This window comes from Eschrichtius robustus, chromosome 12 (assembly GCF_028021215.1).
Source record: "Eschrichtius robustus isolate mEscRob2 chromosome 12, mEscRob2.pri, whole genome shotgun sequence".
Classification (NCBI taxonomy): Eukaryota; Metazoa; Chordata; class Mammalia; order Artiodactyla; family Eschrichtiidae; genus Eschrichtius; species Eschrichtius robustus.
The window spans coordinates 6,067,212-6,084,721 of record NC_090835.1 but is presented as its reverse complement, the minus strand read 5'-3'; the positions used below and the strand labels follow the sequence as shown (position 1 = coordinate 6,084,721).

Sequence of the window (17,510 nt, the reverse complement as noted above, 5' to 3'; positions counted from 1 at the left end):
GCTAAAGTGGAATGCTGAATCCCAATGCTGCCGTCCTCACTGAGCCGTTGTGAATAACAGATGCAACCATCAAAAGAGAACATGGTTCATCTGTACCATTTTTCTAGTTTCCACATATATGTGTTAATACACGGTATTTGTTTTTCTCTTTCTGACTTACCTCACTCTGTATGACAGACTCTATGTCCATCCACGTCTCTACAAATGACCCAATTTCGTTCCTTTTTATGGCTGAGTAATATTCCATTGTGTGTGTGTGTGTGTGTGTGTGTGTGTGTGTATATATATACACACCACATCTTCTTTATTCATTCATCTGTGCATGGACATTTATGTTGCTTCCATGTCTTGGCTCTTGTAAATAGTGCTGCAGTGAACATGGGGGTGCATGTGTCTTTTTGAATTATGGTTTTCTCAGGGTATGTGCCCAGTAGTGGTAGTTCTATTTTTAGTTTTTTAAGGAACCTCCATACTGTTCTCCATAGTGGCTGTATCAATTTACATTCCCATCAACGGTGCAAGAGGGTTCCCTTTTCTCCACACCCTCTCCAGCATTTACTGTTTGTAGATTATCTGATGATGACCATTCTGACCGGTATGAGGTGATACCTCATTGTAGTTTGGATTTGCATTTCTCTAATAATTAGCAGGGCAGGAATAGAGACGCAGACGTAGAGAACAGACGTGTGGACACAGAGGGGGAAGGGGAGGGTGGGCTGAATTGGGAGATTAGGTTTGACATAAATACACTACCATGTGTTAAATAGATAGCTAGTGGGAACCTGAGGTATAGCACAGGGAGCTCAGCTAGATGCTCTGTGATGACCTAGATGGGTGGGAGGGGGGTATGTGGCAGGGAGGTCCAAGAGGGAGGGGATATATATATATACATATAGCTGATTCACTTTGTTGTACAGCAGAAACTAACAAAACATTGTAAAGCAATTATACTCCAATAAGAAAAAAAAAAAGAACATGGTTTGAAAGGTGTCTGATGCTGGAACATTAGTAGTAATAATGATGATGTTGTTGTGGTTTAAGGTTTTTCTGGGCATCCCGCAGGCTTGGTCTGCTTGTCCTGAAATTCTTCCTCTATGGGCTTCAATTTTATCATCTGTAAAGTGGGCCCATCTGGGTCTAATGTGGGTGATTCCTGACCCTGCAGGTCTGGAAGGCTTCCTCGTTTTCAACAGGAGCTGCCCAACTCCTCTCCCCCCGCCCCCTATTTACTGGAGGCCCCTCAGGTCTATGCAATTTCAGAACTGCCTTCTTCCCAAACCTCAGAGTAAGGTGAGGATGGAGGGGACCCAAAGGCCTGGAATAACCCAACCTCAAGGTCATTACTGTGAGCCCTGCTTGCTACTGATAACAAAGCTATCTTTTTCTCTGCTGATTAAAATGCCAACAGATTTAAGTAAATCAAAAGTTTTTAATCTTCTGTGACACAAACATAGATGTTTTTAAATGGATACAGGGGAATCCTAAGAAACTAGGAAGGCGCATTTGGAAAGTCAACTGAAAATTTGTCTTTCAAGTATTTTTTCTCTTAACTACAAAGGTTATATAACAGAATCGCAAAACATTTTGAAACATAAAAGGAAAAAAAGAATGTCTTCAGAAATCCCAACCCTTAAATACAGCTCCTACCATAACTGTTATTTTTATGTGGTTGTTAACATGGGACATGGTACACATTTAGTTTTATAGCTGCTCTTTTTCATTTAACATATGTCATGAGTGTTTTCCCACAATGCTTCTGTATCCTCAAATTGTAATAACTACATAATATTCCATCAACTACTTGTGCCTTTACTGATTTAATATTTCCCTGTTGCTGGACATTTAGATTTCATCTCATTTTTCCTATTATAAAAATATGTGATACAAAGGTTTCCTGCATATAATACAGAAAATGGTTTTTTAAAGGGGCCTTAGGACAAGTCAGAAAAGAGATATAAATGGCCAGAAAACATTTGGAGGGAAAATATCCAACTTCACTGATAAAATTAGGATACCTATGAAATATCACTTGTTTAATTTCATCAAGTTAACATTCAGTTTTGAAAATGACAGTATCCAGTGTCAGTAAGAATATAGTGAAAGCATAAAGTACTATAGGGTTTATGAAGAGCAATTGAGTATATACATATCAACAACCTTAAAAGCGTTCATACCTTTAGACCCTGTAATTCCACTTGTGGAAATTTACCTAAAGAAATAATCAGATACCTCCACAAATATTTATATATAAGAATGTGCATTGCAATTCTATTTATATAGTAAAAAATTAGAAACACCTTCAAATGTTTAGGTGTAAGTTTTAGGTATAAATTACGGTAAATCTGTATTATGGAATTTTTATGTAGCTGTTAAAAATCATGTTTTTGAAGAATCCATAATGACACAATGTCATGAGGATGCAAAGCCAAACAGTCAAAATACTGTTCTCCTAATTTTAGAAGAGATTCATGTTATACATTTTACTTATGTAACGTTATATATACATATATACACACACGCATAAACATATACACACATATAATGTTATTTATATAATTTATGCACAGAGAAAAGGCTGGCAGGAAACGTACCAAAATATACATCAAAATGTTAACTTTGGGGGAATGGGATTAGGAATAATTAAGAGTATTTTAATTTTCTTTTTATACCTTTTTTCAATTTTCCGTAGTAATTCTTTTCCTTTTAGAGTAAAACAATGCATATTTTTTAGAAGCCTGATCATATGAAAACTAATCAGATTATCAGATCAAATAGGATTGTATAATCTTATAATCTCATAAAGTCCTCTGATTGACATCCATTAGGAGTTGCAAATGCGAGGGCCATGGGCTTCAGCCAGACAACAGATGAAGCTGATTTGGTTGGTCTGCTCACATTTCATATATAATTTTGTCTTTCCTGCTTCTTTTGAAGAAAATCAAGAGATTTGCCAATACCGGGCCCACATTCCCACTTGGCGAGTGTGGCCGGAGCTGAGAGGCAGCTGGCCCATTTGATTGCAGCATGCACGCAAGCTGTCCACAGCCCTCCCCCGTTCACTGGCCTCCACCATCCCTGTTGTCCACGCCTAGCCTGCTGGCATAGGAAGTCCTCATGACCCCTGGTCGCCCTGCTCCTCTGCTTGGAGGTCAGGTTCACGGCTTAGTTACCTGCATGTTCCTAGCCCTCCTCTTAGGCTGCACTGCATGCTTGTTAAATGAGTTTACAGGTGAGAAAAGGGATGCCCAGAAAAGAGCGGTGTGTTGTCCAAGGTGACCCAGTGACGTGGTGGCAGAGCCAGGACCAGAGTACATCTCTGAGCCCAGAAGAGAACATGGTGGCAGGCCATTCCTTCCGTGGAAAAGGATCTTTCCTGAGCTCCACTTTCTCCACCCAGGGTAAGGGGGGGGATCAGCAGCAACTCTCAGGAGTTCTCTTGGGTAGATGTATCCATGTGTCGTGACCCACAGTAGTTTCAGTGAGTGTAGGGCAGGAAGGAGGACTTTGCAGAATGCAAGGGTTTGGGAAGAAGGGGGAAGTATGGAAGGAACACTGGTCTACGCTTGACTCATTTGGGACTCATGGGTAAGCCATACTGCCTCCTTGCACTAATTTCCGTGCCATGAACCACCCACCTACCCCCATGTCACTCAAGGGTCCTGAGAAGGGCTGGAAGTATTGTTAAGAAATGCAAACTTCTTGTCATCTTATCCTTGGCAGTCCAATCTGCTCCTCTCTTTTTCCTCTTCCAAGTGTAAACTCATGGCCTAGACATGACCTGGGGTTTTGCCTTAATTCGAAGCGCATTGGACTTCCTCAAAATGAACATTATTTATAAAACTTCTGAAATACTTGTTTCAGTGATAAACTGCAGGATGAGAATAAGCATCTGATTAAAGGGAAAAAAAAAGAGAGAAAATTCTTTTGGCTAGAAGATTATTACATCATCAGAGAAGGCTTCTTTTTGACTTGTGCCTTAATTTCTCTAATAAGCCTGGCATTGTGCTAAGCACTGTGGGAGAACCAAAGGTGAACAGAATTTGGCTCCATATCACAGAGAGAGTAATGATCATCTAATATTCCACGCACTCCCCAACATTTCCCAGCCCCTGGCAGCCAATCAGGGCCAGTAACTAGTTCAAACCAGTCAAGTCCGTAACACTTAATTGGCTTTTGGAGACCCTCCAGCACTCACTTCCCCTGTGGTGTTGATCAGCAATGTTTCAGATGATGAAGCCTCTTCATCCTGGCTTCCTGAGTCACCACGTGGAGCAGAATGCCCTGCTGACCAGGACTGGCCATTTGCTTTGTTATACCTCTGAGATTTGGGTGTGAATTTGTTTCTGCAGCATAACCTAGCCTAGGCTGACTAATACAGTCCCTACTCTCAGTAATAAGAGCTACCATTTACTGAATGCCTACTGTATGCCCAAGAACTTAACTTGTTTCATTTCATTTAATCCTCACTGCAGCCCTGTGAGAGCTATTATCATCTCCATTTCTCAGACGAGGAGCAGTTCAGAGAGTCTTGCCCAGTGTCATGCAGCTAGTAAGTTGCAGAATCAAGATTCAACCTCAGGTCTGTCTGACTTCAAGGTTGCTGTTTCCTCCTAAACTAGTTTCAAGTTCAAGAGACCTTAGACAAGAAAATGTATTCTGCAGGCGAAGGTTGGAGGCTAGGGGAGTGGGACGAAGGGGAGGTCCTTAGTTTCCGATGAGGAGGAACATCGAGGTTCAAGATCCTCAATCAGAACGCTGGTGTTTTAGAGACAGAAATGCCATTTTAAACATTGCTTATGTGTTGCATGTGTGGATGACGTTAATATCTGTCAGACACATCCCTGCTGTTTGCTCCCACCAGCAGGAAGAATTCCTAATATAAGCTGTTTGCTGTTTCACAAGTATTTTAACCCAGAAACAAGGCCAAAGTTCTAAAAACATTAGAACAGGAAGGGACCTCCTGTGAGAGGCCCTCACTTTTTGGGTGGAGGAGGGTGAAGCCCAGAGATGGGAAGTCTCCTGTTTCAGATCACACGGTGCGTTCCCAGCAGCCCTCTCAGCTGTGCCTCAAACACTGAGCGTTGGCAGGAGCCCACGGAAGAAAATGCTTGTCTGCTCTGTAAGATCCTAATGCTTCCTGAAGGCAGGAGTGGCATAGGACTTATCCACTTGTCCCTGTCCCTTCATGCACACATTTGCCAAAATCTAAGTATTCTCACATCAGTTATCTCTTCTGACCTTCACAGGAACCCTCTTGAGTGAGCGAAACAGGTCTTGTCCGCGTTGTACCGATGAGGAAGTCTCAGCGAGGTGGAGTGAATTGTCCAAGGTCACACAGCTCTGTGTAACTGCAACCCAGATCTCTTTACTCTCAGATAAACCTGTGATCCTTCCAAATCCAGGAGACAAGTTCCTGTCATAGACCAGCCCAGTGGTGACGGGCATGGCTCTGCATTCATAACCCAGCCATTTGATCCTTCTGTGACTCAGTTTCTTCATCTGTAAAATTAGGAAGGTAATAGTACCTCAAGAAGAATTAAGTAAGCTAATACGTACGATGGTCTTAGAATAGTTCTGGGGACACAGTGCTCGGTCAGCATCAGCCAGGACCCTAATGAGATTCCGGGCAGAGGTGGATGGATCGTTTGGCACTTCTCAGGGACCTTAGTGGTCCATGATGTGTAACAGTTTGTTGTTTTGCTGAGACAGAAGTTAATGACTCACATGGAATGGTATTATGATGATAATTTAAACACACACCACTTTGTGAAAAATGGCCACTAAAGGAGTGAGAATGGTGCAAATCCAGGTAGCTGGATGAGAGTCGGGCAGGAAGCCTGTGCCTCTAGAATGTGTGTAGGGAGAAAGGAGTCTCTCTGGTGCCTTATGGGGAGACTTTGGGAAACTCTTATGGATGTTGGTAGAAGGGTATCATCCAGGTGGTATTTAGCCAGGGGCCCAGGAACACCCACCTGTGCCCTGCAAGTCCCAAGAGGGAATATAAGTGCCCAGAGGACACTGAGCAGAGGGTCTTTCTGCAACGGTGGCTCCAGCAACCCACCAGGACCCCAAATGAGCATGACTGGACCAGACTGGAAGGCCTCTGCCCACTTCCCTGGTCCTCACTTGGACCTGAACTCTTCCCACCCCAATAGTGAGAAGAGACCCGGCCATCACATGCTGCGCCAAGGCCAAGCTGACCCAGGCTGGTTACCTCAGGCCTCCTGAGGGCAGGGCAGTGGGCCAACCACATGGAAGAAAGAGCTAGTCTTGAAATTTGTTGGTTTGGTAGGAGTTGTCCAAGCACAAATGCAAATAGATACATAGTGTACCCGTATGGGTTGGGATAAAATGGGCCAGGCCCCAAATCTGGGGTCTTTATGGGGTCTTTTATGAAAGACACTTGTGTTTTCTAGAGGAGAGAGAGAATGATGTATTGTTAAGGGTGATGTGGTGCAGTTAGGGAATCTGGAACCTGAAGGCAAGCAGACCTATGTTCAAATCGCAACCTTGGTGCTTTCTAGTTGTATGCATTTGGACAAGTGTTCTCATTTCTCCAAGCCTCCATGTATCAACTCTAAAATAGGAATGATAAGTCCTACCTGCTTGTTATAAGGATTAGAGATGACGTAGGTACTTGTGAAATGGTGGCTGTCATGTTGGGGCTCCTGGTCTGTACCAGGCTGTATGCCAGATGCTTGCCTACTCTTCATCTCAGTGTTCTGCAAATTTCACAACCTTGGCCTTCCTCGTACACTAACCGCACTATTGTTTACTTACTTTCTAAGTCAATTCACTTTTTTTGCCAGTATATAACATGTTTTATTTTAGAAAATTAGGTGGCAAACATTTTGTACTCATAAGCTGCATGATGGAATTCTCCAGTAATATATTTTTTAATTTTGTTGAAGTATAGTTGATTTACAATGTTGTGTTAATTTCTGCTGTACAGCAAAGTGACTCAGTTATACATATATGCATTCTTTTTCATATTCTTTTCCATTATGGTGTATCACAGGATATTGAATGTAGTTCCCGGTGCTATAACAGTAAGAGCTTGCTGTTCATCCTCAACTCACTTTTTAATTTAAGCCTCATCCTGAGCAATAGTAGCCATGAAATTATGGGCTTGATGTGCTTTTTTTTCTCATATGCCTTAAAATATATGCATAACCATTAAAACAATAATTTTCTTTGTGTGAGACAAAAAAGAAAAGAATCACTGTGCCTTCCAACATTTATCTGCACAGCACACTTTGGGACACCCCAGATGTCCATGTGTAATCCTCAAGATGTCCTGTCAAGAGAAGTACCCCGTTTGAGATAAAGAAATGGATTTCCCGATTAACCAGACATCAACTTGGTAGCTTTCAGAGGTCAGTTTGACATTTCTTCAAGACATTTTCTTCTTAAGAGGGATCTTTCAGATCCTGAATCTCCTTGCCTGTCACCAAAAACAGCAAAACACTGTAGCGAGTGGTTCCTGGACCCTGCAGATTCCTGCAAGGTGGTTGTTCTTTTTGAAAAGATTCACATTCATCTCCGTCCCTTGTAAATCAAACCCAAACCTCCAGTGTGAGGGGAAACCATAAACAGCTTTGAACGGAGCTGGCTGGACAGGCCTGGAGGTGACCTTCGAAGCTGGGGACATATTTAGGCATATCTGCCATGTGGTCCCTCGACAACCTGCCCCACACCCCCCCACTCTTGGGTTGGCTGGAAATCCTGTCCACCTCAGTGCAGTGGGTGGGAATGACCTCTTGTGTCTCTGCCGGAGCTCAGGAATCTGCATGTATTCTTCAGAACCTAGTGACTTTACCATGGCATTGCCTCAAATTATGGGGTGTCTGGAGACTAATCCTGGGGCGCTGCTACAGCGTGTGTGGTGCTCTCGCACTTTTGAAATCCTCAGTGCAAGTGTGCTGCTGAGTTCGCTAGGACTCTCTGGGTGGCAAGGAACAGAAACCGCCTCAATCAAGGAACTCCTCATAAGGATACAGAGGCATCCCAAGGAAATCAGGGCAGGGTGGCAGAGGAGCCTCAGGAAGGGCTGGAACCATGAGCCGAAATGCAGCAGAAGCCCCCTCTCCTTCCCTGCAAGCCCTCTCTCTCCCAGTTACTTCCTGGGTGTCTGATTCACTCCTGTGTGTCTGAACAGACGGACTGTCCTGCTTCCAGCATCCATGGGGCAGAAAGTGGCCATCCATAGCTTTAGAGTCTTGTGCCACCCAGAGAGAGACTGAAATGCTGTCTCCGTCAGGCCTGATCCCTCCCGTACTCCCAGGGAAGGAACTACACCCTCTGGCCCCTCCAGCCCATCCTCCTCCCTACAGCCAGAGTGATGTTTTCAAAATGCAAATCTGATTATATTCTTCCTTCCCAGTAAGACACTTCAGGGGCCCCTCACACTCTTAGGATGAACGCGAAACTCTTCATGGAGTCCTGCGTGACTCTCCAGCCTCATCCTTCACTCCCTCTGCCCAGCCTCACTGGGATCCCCTCGATCCTCAGCCAGGCCTTTGCTGTGCTGTTCTCTCCTCTCCCTGCCTCCAGCCTCCCCGACCAGGTCATGCTCCCTATTACAGACACTCATGACCTTTGTCACAGATGCACGTTTACATTGCACAGATGCACGTATTATGAGTCTTTGATTTTTACGTGTCTACCCCCATTCAGCTGCTCACTCCTCCGGGATGGAGACGTGTCTGTTTACTCCCCTAGTGTACAGGCAGTGCACCTCAGAAACAGCAGCGCTGATGCTTCAGCCTAATCGCCTCATCTCCCCGAGCCTTTCAGAGTATCTGAACTTCAAACCCGTGTAGTGCGTTTGAGATGCTGCCCTTTTGGAAACTGCATATGAGGCTGTCATAGGGAATTACATTCCAAATCACAAGGAGCCATTCAGCTACTCAAAGTGTGGTCCACGGACCAGCGGCATCGGCATCACTGGGGAGCTGGTTAAAAACGCAGAATCTCAGGCTCGACCCCAGCCCTACTCATTGGGAATCTGTATTTTCACAAGTAGTGATTCATGTGCAATTAAAGTTTGAGAAGCACTGGGTTAGGACACACTTTTATACGTTCCTATAACCTCCCTTGATTTCTTTCCATTTCTCACTGCTTCTTTAGTGTTGGGCTTCTCTTGTACACTGTGAGCTTCCTGAAGGCTGGGACCCTGGAAGACCTCAGGGCCAGGTACATGGTCTGGCGTATATAGGCGAAGATATTTTTCCCTAAAATTATCCCCCAGGAAAGGTCCACACAAGGCCTTTCATAGTATAGGGTGCCCTATAAATTATTTTGTTTTGAACAAAAAGTATTGTCTGGGAAAGGCACATTATCTGAAAATGACCTCAGTGCTAGTTTGGATGTTTCTAGCGGTCACGCAATGGTTGCCATAAAAAATAGGTAAAGAAATGCGACCCGATTTCGTTGTCATTTCTGTTCCGTGTGACTTCACAGCTGTAACTGCTGTGTATCGCTGTACGCGTGCCCTTTGAAGATCATCTTTAGAAGTGTGTGCTTATGCTGTGGGGTCACAACCTGGATCCACAGAATTAATTTAGAAAAACAAGACTGCTCACTGAAGGCTGCCCTCCTATCTGCACAGTCTCTAACACCACAGCGTTAGCTCTTAGGGACAGAGCTAGGAGGACCACGTTTGGAGGTTGTGACTGGGAAGCCCTTGCTCTGCCTTTACAAACTGGTGATTGCAGGCGAGTTTTCAAATTCAGCCTTCGTTCTGTGCCTGGAAAATGGGGATGCTGCTCTCTGAGTCCACTTGTCTTTCGACATCATTTATTCCAGCGTGTAGCTGAAGCGTCAGTCGTCCAGCTACACCCCAGGACCCTCGGTCACTACCCTCCTTCGCTACCTGTAGCCTCTTATAGCTAAAGCACGGGAGCAAAGCTGTAGGTCATAAGAGCTGCAGTTGGTCCTCTGTGCCCTCACGCCTCCTGTTCCTGCACACCCTCCACCTTGCACACCCTCCACCTTGCACGCCCACAGTGCTTGCTCACTGCTCTCTCCACAAAGTCCGCCCCAAACCAGCTTCCATTCCCCACCCTCACTTTCCGATTCCCCACGCTCCAGACATTTCTCTCTCCGATCTCATTCCCGTTTTGTCAGGGCCCTGCTGCCAGAATTTTATTTAATGAAGGAACTGGATGACAAAAGTATATGAATGACTTGAAGGCCCATCTCGTATTATAATAGCAGTTGCCGCTCTGTACTGGACACCTGGTTTTGCCTGGCTTCTGGGTTGGATGTGCAGGTGGCTGGCAGTGCTGTTCTCTGGGGTGGAGAAGAGGAAAGTGGGGCTTCCTACCAAGATGGCTGATTGAGCTTTCAAGGGAGATGCCACCCCTGGGCCCACCCCTAATGGGTATGGAGCCCAAGACAGGAAAGAGTACAAATGGTCTAGGAGTGGCTGCAGTCATGGGTTTTGGGGGCGTGGGGTGGGAATTGAGGTTGTGTGGAGCCAAATTGTAAGGGGTCTTTCATGTCAAAGACAGAGTTTGTCCCGTGGGACATGGCGAACCAGTGAGGAGTGAAACAGGATGCTGGAATGATCTGATGGCATCTTAGGACAGTCCCTCTCATAACAACATCGAGAAAGGATCAGAAAGGGCAAGACTGGAGGAGGGCAGCCCAGTTAGGAGGGGGTCATAGCATTCCTGCCACCTGAACCAAGGCAGTGACATGAAATGAAGGGGGATTAACGTGTAAGAACTTTCCAAGGCAGAAGCGGGATGGTGAGGAAAGAGGATGACTGAGGATGACTTCCTGCTTTACAGGTGTGTGGCTGGTATGGTCATAGGTGCCCCAGGAGGAGGCTGGGAAATGCCAGGCGTGAGGTGCCACTCCAAGAGGAGTAGTCCAGGAGGTGTTTGGGTATGTGGGCCTGGGCTTGGCAGATCTGGGCAGGTTTGGGGGGTTGAGGCAGGGTTACAGAAGGCTAGAGCTGCTGTCCAGATGAGAGATGATGGTGGCCCGGCCCAGAAGCAGTGGCAAAATGATCTAGAAGAGTGGATAGAATTGAGAAGCATTTAGGAGGTAAAATGGGCAGCACTTAGAGGTGGTTGGGATGTGGAAGATGAGATGGGGGTAAAAATCAAAGTTGACTCCCTGTGTTCCAGATGCCACAGCATCTGAGAGGAGGGCAGTGCAGTCCATGGGATAAGAAGCAGTTTTGGGGGAGAGATGATGGCTTAGTTTGCAATGTCCCCAAAGCAGACCTCGAAGCAAGGATTTGGATGTAAGGAGTTTATTAGGGAGGGGAGTGGGAAAGGAGGATACTGATGAAAAGTGTTAATGCACAGATTACTGCTGTGGGCAACGGAGCCTCAGCCCTCCTGGGGACCTGCTGAGACCCTGTGGGCCACACCTGAAGCTGGTTGAGCATCACTCCTGGGGGGCTGGTTAACTCTCCAGCACTTGCAGCCTGCTGCGCAGCGGGGGGTGGGTAGAAACCGTCCTCAGGAGGAGAACCCCTGTCAGAATACACAGCTGTCTCAGAGGAGACCAAGGAGTCTGCTAGGTTTGCGACAGGTGATGAGACAGCTCGGGTGGGTTGAGTCCCAGGCATCTGAGACTTCCAGCTCGAGATGTCCCCAGGCAGATGGTGGTGACACTGTAGTAGCCACCAAGGAGCCCTGGATGCTGTGCCCTGGAAGGATGGATGTTCATGCTTGTTGAGGGCCCTTGAATGTCCATGGTCTGGTCAGACCCGCCATGCACACTCATCTCCCCTCCCTGGGCTGGCTGCAGAGCCCATGCTTCAGCCTTCAGTTCCCTTCCCGAAGAACAGGCCTCGGCTGTTTCTGCACCTCTGCTCTCCCTCCTTCTGTATCGAGAGCACCACTTGTCAACAGTTCCAAGAAATGGGGCTCATTTAGCAAAGAGGAAGCTGGGGGCCTGGGAGAAGATAGGTCCGTTCGAGGACAATCTGCAGATCGAAAGACAAGAGTGCCGGGTTGGGGTGGGGAGCACATGACATTGGCAACGCTAAGTGGGTTTCCAGGAGTCGGAGGAGAGGCTTGTGCAGAGAGGAGCGCGAGTGAATGAGCGAAGGACGAGGAGTTGGTGCCAGGCCCCTGTCCCCGCTGCATCCTCAGCCACAGACCAGGCAGGCTGTTGAATGGGTCTGCATTTCTGTTTCTTTATATTTGCAGTGGGATAACATGCCTAGGCCAGCACAACCTTACAGAAATATACGCGAGCCACAAATGTAATTGTAAATATCTAGTAGCCACATTTTAAAAAGTAAAGAGAAGCAAGTGCCATTCATTTCCCTAATATATTTTATCTTCAGTATATCCCAAATATTATCATTTCAGCATGTAATCAACATAAACAACTTTGAATGAGATATTTTTCATGGAGGTGGTTGGAGGGACTCATTCTTCAGACTGTAGTGTGTACTTTACACTTACAGCAGATCTCAGTTCAGACCCACCACATTCAAGAACTCACCAGTCACATGTGGCTGGTGGCGCAAGCCCAGGCTGCCTGCCCTGGAGAGCCACAGGGGGGAGTTCAGCCCCCACCCACCTCTACTGGTCAGATCTTCATTGTAGGGTCCAAGCCTCAGAGTAAGATAATTACAATACTGGAGAATTTACACTGTGGTGTGAGCTTTATAGGCAAGGTCTTATTTGAGCCTCACACCCACCCTGTGAGATATGTACTGTTATCCCTATTCTACAGGTGAAACAGTTCAGGCACTGAAAGTTTCAGCAGCTCGCCTATAGTCCTGTTCCCTATTAGTGGTGACTCCAGGATTCCAGTGCAGATCTCTTTGACTCAGGTCTTGTGTTCATCCATGAAACATACTGCCAACCCCAGGAGACACACATTCTCATTCACCTCAGGACGTTTGCACGTGCTTTTCCCTCTGCCTTCAGTGCCCCCGCCCTGCCTGGCTAACTCCCACTTTTCCTTCAGGTCATGGTTTGGACTATGCCTCCTCCAGGAAGCCTTCCCCACATACATCCTCCCTATCTTGGGCAGGGTGAGCCACCTCCCCAGCATCCCTGGTATCCCTGTTCCCCTGCCATAGCACTCATCATGCCATGTTGTAATTGCCTGTTTACCTGTCTGTTCCCCTCCTAGGGAGAGGACTGTGTCTGTCTGGCCCATCACAATCCTCCCAGCATAGCACAGAGCCTGGCACATGGGAGGGACCCAGGCATATTTGTCACATGCTGTTATGGATCCAAGATGCTGCCTGGCTGAAGACATACACAATTGACCACCACTGTTGGTTCTGTTACAGATGTTCCCCAGATAAGGAACCTTAGCAACAGTCACTGTGGTTGATACGTGTAATAGTCACAGTTGGCAGCCATTCCCCTGTTTCCTGGCAAATAGAACCCTCATTTTGTTCGGGTAACTACCCCTCAGGGAATGTGATCCTGTTTTTAAGCTCAGCCAATCCTGGGAAATCTACCCCCACTGCTGGTGATTTCACTCAGTAGTGGACTTAAGACGTGAGGAAAGTTAGTGGGGCTGGGATCTGGGTGTTTCTAGAAAAGATCTCCTTGATCTTAGGGAAGAAACTCAAAGAGCAGGATGTTGTCATGTCTGGGTGTGACCTCCAGGCCTGGGCAGCCATCTTGTGACCAAGAGGTGATCTGCTCTAAGGACATTCCTGACAGACACGGAGGATGGCAGAGCCAAAAGGTGGAAAAGGAGTCCTTGATGACGTCCTTGAGGAGCTGAATTAACCAACCCTGGAGCTGCCCTAACTTGGGATTTCTCGTTAGAGGGAGGATACATTTCCTTATTACTACAGCCAAGTGAGTTGGGGTTTTCTATTCCTTTTAGCCTAAATCATCCTAACAATTACACTGTGGTGGAGAGATAGTACAGTCTGAGACCTGGTGGAGAACAGAGCAGGGATGTGGGCTCTAGCTCTGGCATTGATGGCCTGGGACCTCTTTGTGCAAAGCTCGGATGCCACTTCTCCACAAAGCCTTCCCAGAGGCCCACCAGGAGGTGGGTCCTCCCTCCTCTGGGTTCATCTGTCTGTGTGTCTCCATGACCCCTGCTTGCGTCTTCTCTCCCTGCGGCTCATGGGCTCTCCGAGAGCGGGGCTTGTGCGTTTGTCATTTCTGTATCCCCATGGTTGTACCTTGCACATAGTAGGTGCTTGAAAAATCATTGGGCATTAAGTGGAAGGATGAGTAAATTAATATTAACATTGCTACTTCCTAATTCATAAGAGAGAAGATATTTCCCCTAAGCATTCCGTCTGGCTGACAGATGAGTAATCATTTCCTGGCTCTGAGGCTCAGCTGCTTTATCTGTAAAATGGGAAAGTTGGACTAGATCTTCAGCTCAAAGAGACTCCATGACTTGATAGCATTATACAGTAAATGACTGCTATGTGCCAGGCTGTGCAATACAGGGAATTAGACACATTTTCGTCTGTCGAGACGCTCAGGGTCTAGGGTGGAGGTTCTTTACCTTTAAGGGGGGAACAGACCCCCCTTTGGTGGCCCCTTCCCAGAAAACTGCTCCTGCCCTCAAAATTCTGTGGATAGTTGTAGGGGATCCATTCAACTAGAAAAAGGCATGCCGAGGCCCACCCTTGCCTTCCAGCCCTGTCTGAGCTGGAACAGGGGAAACAAAGGAAGAATACGATCCTTCCAGAGAGGCCCTCTGGGCAGAAGGGGAGGCAGCGTCTCCACTTCCAGAGGTGCTGACAGAGGCAAGCCCTGGTGACTCCAGGAGAGGGACTGGAGCTGCCTGGGAATTCAGGGGAAGGCCCTGCTGCTGGTGTAGGAGTTCGACAGGTGCCCAGAGGGAGGAAGGCACACACCCCAAGGTGGGGAAGGCACCGCGTATTATGGAATGTGAGTAATTGTGCCCCAGAACAAAGCGGGACAGGAGACTGGAGAGGTGGGCAGGGGAGGTGGTGGAGGGCAGGGAAGGGGTGGAATTCCACATGGGAGAGGAGCCCAGAGGAGGGGGCTGGATACAGGGTGCTTTGGGATGTGCCAAGGGTGGAAAGCAGGGTGGGAAATCTCTACGGGTGTTTGTAAGGACCTAACATCAGACGCGGGCTTCCAGAAACCAGACTGAAAAATCAACGCGACCTCGGGCTCTGTCGGTCAAGGGTCGTTGAGAGGGAACTGCCCCCCTGAGAGGGAACCACCTGGGGAAGAAAGCTCTCCTATCCAGGCTTTGTCCTGAGCCCGCTGAGCTGCCCACAGGTAGCTTGCCCAGCTTGGAAAAATAAAAGCAGAAACCTTCTCGCTTTGTGTGGTCACGTGGCGGCTCTTAACGCGGGCCCCCCGTATCCAGCTTCCAGGGGCTGTTGTTAACATTTCAGGAAGTTAAAGGAAATCATTTACCTGCTGCCGAGGCCTCCAATTTTGCCGGAATTGCCTCGGCATGGCGTCTCCGCACGGCGCCCTCACACTGGGTCGGTGCCGGGCGGATGGAACAGGATGCCTTTGAGTAATTCAGAGCTGGGAAAGTGGAGTCTCCCTTAATACATTTAGTTTTGTGGTGGATGAAATTATTTCATGCAGGAAAGATTAAAAGAAGCCTTTGTTTGGCAGCCAATTAACTAGATCATTTCTAGGGTTCCTTCCAGTTTTTAGCATCCCGACCCTTTGCGGTGTTGGACCCCGGGCTCCCAGCCCACCTCCATCCAGGGCCAGGCTGGTCTTTGAGGTAGTTACACTCCTGCTTCTGCCTCTTCCTTAATCAAACGGAATGGGGAGATGGGGAGGTGGTCTGTCGAGGACCTATTGACCTCGATGTGCCAAAAATCATTTAATCATTTCACTATACCATGGGGGGGGGGGTGGGATCATGATTCCCATTTGACAGATGCATTCACTGAGGCTCAGTGAGATGTGCACATTCCTCCATTAGACAAATATGAATTAAGGACCTGGTATATGATGAGTCCTGAGCTGGAAGCTGGAGATACAACGTAGAACAGAATAAAAGTGTTCCGTACACTCCTGGAGCTTACTGTCTAGGAGGGGAGAGAGGGCCCTGATGAAATCACCCCACAGATAAATGGTGTTAGGAGAAGTTAGTCTGGGCTAGGGAGAGCTTCCTGAAGGAGGTGATGTTTGAGCCAAGATTGGAAGCATGAGTAGGTATTAACCAGGCAGAGGGATGGGCCAGGTGATCCAAGCAGAGGGAACAGCACTTACAGAGCCCTTGAGACAAGAAGGAGCTTAGAGTTTCCCAAGGACTAAGAGGTGTGTGTGGCGAGGGGGTGATGTAAGGTGCCGCTCAGTGAGTCATTGAAGAGGTAGGCGGGGATCAGCTCCAGACAACCTCGTGGGCCTTGAGTGCATAGAGAGGACACAGAGAAAGAGAACCCACTGTGTGCCAGGCTGTCATATGTGTGATCTCATCTGCTCCCCCAAGCCACCCATCCCATTTCCACATGGGAGAATTGAGGCTCAGAGAGGGCAGGTGACTGCGGGTCACGCCGCTAGTCAGAGGCAGAGCCAGCCTTCCCTGATCCACAGCCCGGGCCCTCCTCAGCTCCCCAGCTCAGGCCTGGACCCACCAGCAGCCAGCCCTCCCTCGAAGTACCTCAACCCTCCTTTTCCAGGTGTGAGATTTCCTGCAGGGAGAGCCCAGCCGGGCTCTGCTCGGCCCTGGCTTTTGGCTTCTGGTCTGTCTCTGTGGCATCCTTGCTTGGAATAAGAGAAAGAAACTTGGTGTCTGGTAATTGTATTCCATTAAGCCTAATTAAGATGCAGATTTGTACAGTTAATGAAGAAGGCAATTTGGAGGCAATTTCACCGGGTGACACGGGACTCTTGTCGGTGCCTCTCTGCTTGGTAGGTAGGTCTGAGGATAGGGGAAGTGTATGCGCTACCACCCACCAAGCTGCATCTGGCTGGGCTCCAGGGGTAAATTTTTCCTGCTGGAGCAAGATAACCCACCTCAGGAAGAACACATTGTGCAGAAACTGATCGGATCACGTGACCCCTGATGTAGGGAGCACAAAGTTCCGGGCTCCTGCCACCTTCCTCCCCTCTGGGCCCCATGACCCCCACCTGCAGGCTCTGCCCTGCCCTGGCCTCTTGATGTGGGCAAGGAGGGGTTGAGGCAGTTCTCTGGAACCAGACCACCTGGGTTCAAATCCCAGCTCTACCACTCATTGGCTGTGTGTCTTTGGGCAAGTTTCTTAACCTCTCTGGGCTTCAGTTTCCTCCTCCATGAAATGAGACACTGATAGCATCACCTGATAAGGCTGCTGTGAAGATGAAATGAGATAGTGCATGGAAAGCACTTGGCAAGCACCTGGCCCATGAATGTTGGACGTTTTCATTAGCTCTGCCAGTTCCGCGGATTCCGTATGGGTAGTTCTACCCCCAAACCCTAGGCTAATAGAGTTCTTTTTTGCTGCTGTCAGAGGCCCACTGTCTTAGAGTTAGACTTTCTTCAGGTCCTGGATGCCCCGTCCTTGTGGTCCACCTGGCTGTAAAGCTGGGGTACACCCAATACCTGCCCTTTTGCATGGATGG

The 17,510-nt window shown here is 47.7% G+C and overlaps 2 protein-coding genes across 5 annotated transcripts in view; both read left to right on the top strand.

Moving 5' to 3' along the window:
• The window catches only part of ATG7 (autophagy related 7), a 333,153-nt gene that overhangs the window by 32,533 nt on the left and 283,110 nt on the right, over window positions 1–17,510 (top strand). The window lies entirely within an intron of this gene.
• HRH1 (histamine receptor H1) overlaps window positions 1–17,510 on the top strand; it is an 84,440-nt gene that overhangs the window by 32,534 nt on the left and 34,396 nt on the right. The window contains exon 1 of one of the 2 annotated variants that reach the window (XM_068559090.1): window positions 13,742–13,799. The exons of the other annotated variant lie outside the window; for it this stretch is intronic. The gene's annotated coding sequence lies outside the window, so the exon portion shown is untranslated. Of the gene's footprint in view, window positions 1–13,741; window positions 13,800–17,510 lie in introns of those variants that run through there. 2 annotated transcript variants of the gene reach the window in all.